Raw genomic sequence first — 9,636 nt, forward strand, 5'->3', positions numbered from 1 at the left:
GCTAAAATTAGCCCATAATACTTAATTAAAATGAACTTTGAATCTATGCTCTAGGATAAAAATAGTTACCCAAGTAACCCTGTGTTGAGCAGCAATGGGAAAGCTGAGGTAACGAGTTTCCCACTTAACCTTCTTCCACATGAAAAACTCTATTTTCATTTCTGTGTACTCTGACATTCTTCATAAGGCTATTCATAGAGAAAGACTCAGACGCTACGAAAAAAAAAAAAAAAGTTAAAAGCTACTGTTTTAAAACATCGACTAAAACAGTTTATGAAAGTACATAGACCAAACAACTTGATAGCTACTGAAATAATCAAAGGGAACTGCTTTATCCTCATATTTTAAGATGCCTCCATTGTTATTACACCATTTCAAAAGAAAATGTTTTCAAATTTTTCATTCCAAAATTGGAAAATTATTTACGTTTCGTAGGAGTTTCCATCATGACCAAATACTATGATTATTAAATCGAGCCATCTACAGTTGCCATTTTTATAGATTAAAAATTATAGAATGTTGAGTGCTTGCTTCAGCAACACATACACTAAAATCGGAACAATACAAGAAAATTAGCATGGCCTGTAGGCAAGGATGGGATGCAAATTCAGGAAGTGTTCCATATTTTTTTAAAAGAAAAAAAATGATACAATGTTGATAATCTTCTATGACTCCTTCTGCTGTGCTCCACTGTGTTCCAGAACAGGGAGGTATGCATGCACGGAAAGGAAACATTTCAAACTGGATGGTGGGGCACATACACAGATAGGAGGCAATAGCACTGTAGCTACCCTTCAATACAGTTTCTTAAATAGGAGAATGGGAGAAAGAGCGAGACAGACCGAGACAGACAGGCCAGTTTGACTTTCACAGAGGTTTAGAAGAAAACAGTTTTGGATAGGATGTAAGCCAGGCTGAAAGTTCCTTGGAGGCTGACACAGAAAGTAAACTGGATGTGGTCGGAGAGAGAGAGAACTGGTGGAAACTTCTTAACACAGACACAGGTCCTGAACATATATGGATTTTATTTTGTATGTGCGCACATACATACTTTGGAGAATTAAAAGTAAGAGAGGTATGTGGCTGCGTATAAATTCATAGAGAAGCTGGGTATTCATTATCACCTTAATTTATAAACTTGTCAGCCACATAAATGAGGCAATTAGCCAGAGACATATCATAGACTCATCTCTGAGATAGAGGTCAGAGGAAATACTTTCTTCAAATTCTTTATCTTTAGGGGCTTGGTGCACATTAAAACACCATGTCATTTTTATCTCCTTTTTATGACATTGAAGCCCATCTCTATTAAGAGTCTTTAAATTGAGTATTGTTTTTAAACCAATCATAAAACGGTAGAAAATATATGCATTGTAAAGTTTATCTGAGGTCAACATTATAAACACAAAGAATTAATGGTTAAAAAGTCTTACTTTTTTAGTCTAAAGAACAAACTTCCCAAAAGAAATTTTGCAAAATTAGAAAAGCACTCTTTGAGCAAGAAGGTATTTTCTCCCTAACTTTCCAAATTTTAGTAAGGCTAACTAAATTAATAACAAGAATATTTTAGGGGAAGAATTGAAGCCTCCTCAAGGCAGTATTGTGCCTTTTTTTTTCCCCCCAGGAAAACAAGAACATTTTTTACAAAACAGAAATTATCCCTTTAAGTTGATCTAAATAAGTTTAAATCAAATAATGTATAGAAGTTATATGACATTTCTTAGTTTTCATTTGGAACACTGTATATAATTATGAAAAATCAAAGCCATTCCTTTTGTAATATACATTACATATTGCAACAGTTCTTTCTTTGTTATATTTCAGATTATTCATTTCTCCTAGTTAGCTTTAAATACGAAGTCTTTATGACATTCTGATTATTCATTATCTGGTCTCCCCCCCCCCCCCCCAGCCCCCTTCCATATATTCACATATTGGAATGTAAGAGTTCTCTTCAGGTTTACCAGTGATTTAACAGAAAACAAACAAACAAAAGTTTTTAAGATGAATTTTTCGGTATGAAAATGATGGGAATAGTGAGCAAATAAATGTCAATTATATTTGGACTTTTTTGTAACATGTGTATTATATTTATTTTCCCCCTTTGGTGTGGGATATTCTTATGAATAAGTGCACAGATGAATAAATGAACATCACCATATCTATAATAATTGTTAAAAACTACCACAGATACATTCAACAGAAATTCCATGCTATCTCCCCTCACATTAGAAAATCTAACGGTGTTCGTAAAACTTGCTCTTATATCTTGTTTTTGACACTAATGGGAGTTTTCAGTAAAGACTTCAAGTCCAATTGATGCATGAGCCTAGCAGTTCCCCTTAATTGTGTTTGTAAATTCAATAGCTATTATAGAAAGAGACATTCTTGGCTGTACTTTACAAAAATTATTATACCTTCTAGACCATACTTTATTCATTCTTAACTTCTTCATGTTTTAAAACTGTCTTGTGTTAAGAGTACCTCAGAAATGTATTCTTGACTCTCACAGACTTGGGAAGGCTTTTGTTCTGTCACATGTTCTTCTGATAGCTCAATACATTTTGTTTAAATCTAACATAATGGTGTTGAGAGTCTACCATAATAGAATGAAGAAAATTGTTTATAAATAAAATCACAGGAAGAGAAAGAGAACTGAATGTTATGTTCTGGAATTTTTTTTTAAGATTTTATTTATTATTTGACAGAGACAGAGATCACAAGTAGGCAGAGAGGCAGGCAGAGAGAGAGGAGGAAACAGGCTCCCTGCTGAGCAGAGGCCCGATGTGGGGTTTGATCCCTGGACCCTGAGACTATGACCTGAGCCAAAGGCAGAGGCTTAACCCAATGAGCCACCCAGGCATCCCTGTTCTGGAATATTTTTGAATTGAGTTCTTAGCTGAAAGAAATAGGAAAGCATTTAAGTTACTGTTATAAATTTATATCAATGGTATTTATTATTGAATATGAAATATTGACCTTTGTCCAATATTGGGGAACATTTTAAGTCTTAGATTTTCTAAAAGTATTTTCATTGCCCATAAATTTATCAGTAGTCAACACTGCAGTATGAATTATAAAGAAAAGTCTTGGTGTGTTGGAGGAGTTGTAGTGACTTATTGGAAACACACACTTCCTTTTTTTTTTTTTTCATTTAAATTCAATTAGTCAACATATAGTACATCATTCATTTTTGACGTAGCATTCAGATTGCGTATAACACCCAGTGCTCATCACATCATGTGCATACACTTCCTTTTGCTATTGCCCTCTGGTTGGTGTTGCCTGGTTACCTCTACGAGACTGACATTGCCCTCATGTTGTCCACTCTGTAAACTGACCCTGAGGGTATCCTCTTGGTCTTATATGATGAACATTTGGAAATAGTGGTTATCTTTTATAAGGAAACCAGCTGTGGAAAGTTGGGGGAAATTGATCAACCTTTCAAGACTTTTTCGTTTCCCTAAACATGCCACACTTTGATTTCTCCAACATGACCCAGGGAAATCTGCCAGGCAATTCTCTTCCAGAATTTGAAATCATAAGTGGTACTTTCAAGGCCATATTTTCTGGCTTTGTTCTGAAATATTACATGGTTTTCTATGACCTCCCACTTCAAGAGTCATCTAGAAGGCAAATGGGAACACTTGAGAATATTGTCATCTGATCTCTTGCCCTTTACGTCAGTCTTCCACTGTCTCATGGGTGGGATTTATCCATTAAGTCTATCCTTGTTTCTTTCTTTCATATGACTTTTTATCAGTTAGGAGTGCTTTTGGCTATGTTTTTTGTCTGAATACTCTAGAAAACAAAATCTAAGGTAAATATTTATGTGATAATTTTCTGAGGAGGATTCAATTTCAAGGAAGCAAGAGTGAGGACACAGGGAAGTGAGGCAAAGAGAGGCAATCTGTCAGAGAATTTGTTGTGAAGCTAAGTGCAGAATTAATACCCGCTAGACACCCATTCTTGACAGATTTCTACAGAGACTCCATGAGTATGTATTCATGGGGAGTGAGAAGAGTGTATTGTACTGCACATAAGGTGAGTTTTGCTGATGTGTGACACAAGAGATGAAGAAACATAATGACAACAGCATCCTTAAAAGTAGCAACAGACTTGGGAAAAATAGCAACCTAGATTCACAACATAGGATGGATGTTAAAATCCATCCTTTAAAATCCCAGTCTGGCTAGAAAGAAAAGATGCATGAATCTGGACTGACGCATCACTGAATCTTTTTAGTCTGCCATTGGTATAAAGCAGATCTACTTGTATACTCTGAAGATACTAGGATTTCTGCAGGAAATTAGATGCCCTGATCTTTTCCCCAAGAAGGAAGGAAAGATCAAACTCTTTAATGTAGTGGGTAGTAATTTTCTAAATCAAGTATTAGCAAGCTAGGCAGATGGCTAAATCGAACCCCAGGACTGTTTTTCTGTGTCTCTGAGCAAAGACTTTTACACATTTAAAGATTGTGGAGGGAAAAAAAGAAAAGAAAAGAAAAAAAATCTATGATAAAGACCCATAAACTCTAAAATATTTCCAATATATGTTTTACAGAAAAAATTCACCAACCCCTGTTCTAAAAACACTGTAAAAAGGGTGGCAAGCTAAGCTATGGACCCCATTATGACCACTAGTGCAGATTATGTAAGTAATTTTCCTCACATCTTTTTTCCACCTTTAGCTGGTCTGGGTTTCTTGTCTTGTTGGGTGATCCAGACCTTCATCCCCGAGAGTCTGACCCTGGTGTTCTCAATGAAGGAGCCACTTTCTCTGGAAGGGAAGTTCTTTGCCCATTGTCCTCCATGCTTGTATATGAATGGGAATTGGATGGTCAACCAGGAGAGTATCCTGTTCAGTTTTCATTGCTTTTTGGAGTAGATCTGGGAGCTTAGGGTCATTTTAGGGAGTAAATACACATATATATTTACTGTTCAGAATGAAATTTTTTATCAACATTGTTTTCTCACTTATTAAACTCCCAAATATTTACCTCTGGTCAATTTTAAAAGCTTATTTTAAAGCCAAATGTCTAGAAACAGTCTACAGGATTGATTTTTTTCTTTCTTTTTTTTTCTTTTTTCTTTTTGTCTTTTAGCCATTGGCTTCTGGGTTCTTTTACTCCTTTAGTCATTTGGTTAATAGCTTCTGCCCTGGACAATTCAAACAATTGTCTTTGATGGGGAAAAAAGCAACATTAATATAATTTAAATTTGCCAGTTTCCTTACCCTTTATGTGGAAGAGGATAATTAACAAGTAGCATGGAAGTTAATTAGGAATATGTATGTGTATATATATATATAAATTTCCCCCTTGAATTAACCAGAGTTTGGGATATAAAAAGTGGCTCTTGCTTGGCTTTTCTCCATAACATCAAATTCCCTCTCTTTGGGTCTTTCCCCTGAGGTTTCTATTGAGAAAGTCTTAGTTTTACCAGGTAGAAATTCATGTGAAAGTGACCTAAACAAGTAAAGGTTGTCTTTTCTCACTTAATTACTCTGTAGATTGGTCCTAAATGATGTTTTACTCCAACTTTCTGGTCTGGCTTATTATAAATACTGACTTTTTGGTTTAATCATATTGTCTCATTATGAAAATTTCCACATACAACAGTACCAAGAAGGAAGTTGAAGTATTGTGAGATAGGACTTTCTTCTCACCTGGACACAACCCAAAATTTTTCCCAGGAGCCCCCAGCAAACTATTCCTTACACATCACTAGATTGCTTCGGGTCACATCCCCCGTCACCTCCCTCAAGGAACTGGGGAAATGAGTTGTCGTGACTGGCCAGGACCAATGGTGACTTGCTGCCTGGGACAGACTTAGAGGCTGCCCTAAATAAAACTGAACTATTGTTAGTAAGAAACTAAGAGTGAGAGTCTGATACGTGGGATCTGCTTCAGTGAAAATTTCTTTCCTGAGTTCACTGGGATTACCTCTTGATATGTAAAGATAAGCTCTTAGAATTAGACAAAGCCTGTTTCTCTCTGGCAAAGCCTCACTGATAAGATTGTAATCACAGTATGAAATATGAAAGCATCGAAATCGACAACAAAAACTGAGCAAGAAATTTATTGTTGTGGCCATTATTGCCCTTTCTCTGATATACTAAAGCACCTTGATTTAGTGGAACTGAACAACATTTTGAATTAAAGAAAATAAGAATATTTCATTTTTTCAAAATATTATACCAATTACTGTGCCTTAATGACTGCCAAGTGACAGCACAACTTGAAAATGAGAATTATACTCGAGGATAATTAATTTAAGAGCTCAGTTAATTTTTCATCATTAGCACCTCCTTTGAGTTGTTGTCCTAATAGAAGTGAAGGAAATGCATTTATTAATTATTATAGTGTCACCTGGATACAGTCATAATCATTTCAAAAATAAATAAATAAGTAACAACAACAACAAAAGCCAAAAAAACCTCCCTGTGTATAACTAACATTCTGTGGACATGAAAGTAATATCATATACAGCAATTAAAATCTGACCTTGACTTTATATCATCAGAATTTTTTCGAAGTTTTTCTAGGCTACAGTAATACCAGATTTTAAGGGACTTGTTTGTGTTTAATATTTTAATGTAATTAAATTTAAGAATAGAATATATTTTGGAAGTTATATAACAGAATAATTATACCACATTATTATGAAGGTATCTACATTTAATTTGACTGCTTTCTAAATATTTTCCAAATACTTTTTAGTTCCCTGAATGTTAAAAAGTTCTTGCAATATGTCCTTAAACGTTTTTTCTTCATGTGTTTATGTATGTCAGAAGCATGTAACTTATGTGTGCTAATTGGAACGATTTAATTTGATGGGGTAGTGGAGGCAGAATTTTATGTTGAAGGAGAAAATTGAACAAATTTACAGTAAGTATGTGATATGGATGCTCTCATCAGGACTAAAGACCCAAGGAAATGAAACCTTCATGCTCTTATAGCAGGTTGAACAAAGAGAAACCATTATGGAAAAGTATCTAAACTGTGGGGAGACTAATGAAAAGAAGAATTACTCTAACAAGTTCTGTTTGTATAGAATTCTATAGGTTTCAACAGATGATGAGAATGTCACTTCCCTTCTGGTCTAGGGAGGATATCTTTCATATAGAAATTTCATCTTCTGTATTCAGGAATAAAAGGGAGGACCAGAGTAGCCTTCTAGTATCTGTGGTTTCTCAACTGACTTTAACTCAAAATAATCAATCTGCCAAAGGAGCACATTTTGGTATAACATACTTGGAACTCCTTCAATGCTTATGTTAGTGTAAGCTGTGATTTAATTCAAATGGGGTGACAGAGAACGCCATGAAATGGCTGGAGTATAAAACTTATATAATTTGCTTATTTGTGTTAGCATTTTAACCAACAATTTTATCTAAATTATGTCCAATTTTTATTCAGTAACTAATTAGATAACTGCTTTTCTCCAATTAAATCCACAAATTAATTCTGTTACATAAAACTCTTAATGTGTCCTACTAATATTATTGTACCAGATATTTTACCTTATAAAAATTACATTTTTAATAGCAAATAAGTATCCTATTTGTCACCATGGTGATTTAAAGTATTGGTAAGAACATTTTTTTTCCATTTTGAGAAGGTAAAACTTAGCTCAAATGAATGGAGAATAATTTAAGGGCCAATGGTCTATGATGCAAATTCTTTTCTCCATGAGATACAGGACAATTCGCTCATGGACTCTGAATATTTCTTGGGAAGTAATACCAGTGTAGTATATAATTTACACACCTTAAAAGCTAAGATTCTTCAAAATTGAATAAAAGTACTTTTATCTGTGCTATTATGTTATTCTAAATAGTATACACAAACTTTTTTTATTATTATGTTCAATTAGCCAACATATAGTACATCACTAGTTTTTGATGTAAAGTTCAATGACGCAATAGTTGCCTGTAATACCCGCGCTCATCACCACATGTGCCCTTCTTTATACCCATCACTTGGTCATCCCATGCCCAACCGTCCTCCCTTCTGTAACCCTCAGTTTGCTTCCTGGAGTCCAGAGTCTCTCATGGTTTGTCTCTCTCTCAGATTTCTCTCCCTTTGGATTTCCTTCCCTTCCCCTGTAGTCCTCTGTGCTATTGCTTATGTTCCGCATAAGAGTGAAACCACGTGATAATTGTCTTTCCCTGCTTGACTTGTTTCACTCAGCATCATCACCTCCAGTTCCATCCATGTCAACTCAGTAATATTCCATGATGGAGATGAACCACATCTTCTTATACAAAACCTTTTTTAGTAGAGATACTTTTTTTCACTTTCACTTCAATTTTGAAGTGACACTGCTGTCATTTATGTCACTCTGTCTTCCACAGAGGTGGACTGTCCAACAATAACAAACAATAAACATGGTATGGCTCTATAATGGGGAAAAGCTCCACAAAAAAAGGACAATACTTGGCATCATATCTGGGGGCATTTCTTTCTTTGTTGGGTTGGTGCTTTCTTTGTTGGGTTGGTGCTGCTCAGGATATTTGCTGGCACTCTGCTATACTTTAATATATTACAGCTTCTCCATCCAAGTACTAAGTAGGCCTGACTCTGCTTAGCTTCCCAGATTAGATGGGATCCAGCATGTCTAGGGTGGAATGGCCAGAAACTACAGTTTCTAAGACATATTCTGTAGCACTTTTGGCATAGATGCTTCAAACCACCCACTGCATACAAGCATATTGATTGTGTGTGTGTGAATTCATGTTTTAATGACTGTAAATACTTTGTGTTCCTCCCTCTGAGGGGTGGTAGGGTCATATCCCCTCTCCTTGAATCTCAGTGGGCTTTTGACTATTTTGAACACTAGGATGACTCTGAAGGGTTGCTGAGTGACTTCAGAGGCTGGAAGAGAAAAAGGCCACGAATCCTCCACCCAGTCCTTGAAAGGCTCACTCTGGGGCAAGTAGCCACATTATAAACCACAATATAAGAAGTCCAAATACTCTTAAGTATTAAGCTCCAGAGACCACATTTAGTCCTGTTAATCTAGCAGGGAACCTAGCAGAGGGGCCAGCAGATACCCAGTCCTGATTGTCAGCCTAGGGAATGAGCCTCATTGGAGGTTATCCCAGCCATGCCTTCAGATGACCACAGCATTGTGAATGTAACTCCTTCCCAAATTACGGACCTCAAATCCTAAGCAAATAATGCGGTATTGTTTTATATCACTAAGTTTAGGGATAACTAGTTAGCATCTTAATCAGTCCAGGCTGCTATAAGAAAATACCTTAGACTGGGTGGCTTTATCAAAATAAACTTACTTTCTCACAGTTCTGGAGGCTGGTAAGTTCAAAATCAATGTTCTGTCAAGATTCCATCTTTATTTAATAGTTAAGTCAACCTTATTTAATCATTAGTTAATTCAATTATGATTTAACACTATTAGGTGATCATATTGTTTCCTCCAATGATGAGGCATTCTCAATGCATTGATGGAATGAATGAGCTGATGAGACCATATTCACTAGGAATGAGCTAACTTACAAGTAGAATAAATACACTTCCCAATGGCTATAAAATGCTTGTGTAAAGAACAAAGATGTAAAGCATTAGGTAAAATAAGTTTAGGAATAAAATTATAAGGATAATTGTCTGGAAGC

The 9,636-nt window shown here is 35.5% G+C and overlaps 1 non-coding gene across 1 annotated transcript; it reads left to right on the top strand.

Annotated features, from left to right (window-relative positions):
* The first annotated feature begins 523 nt into the window (after window positions 1-523).
* On the top strand, window positions 524-629 carry LOC116572532. Its single transcript, XR_004278391.1, has one exon. It is a non-coding gene; the product is annotated as a U6 spliceosomal RNA (small nuclear RNA).
* Window positions 630-9,636: the final 9,007 nt, after the last annotated feature.

The sequence above is a fragment of the Mustela erminea genome, chromosome 13 (genome assembly GCF_009829155.1).
Source record: "Mustela erminea isolate mMusErm1 chromosome 13, mMusErm1.Pri, whole genome shotgun sequence".
In the NCBI taxonomy this organism is placed as follows: Eukaryota; Metazoa; Chordata; class Mammalia; order Carnivora; family Mustelidae; genus Mustela; species Mustela erminea.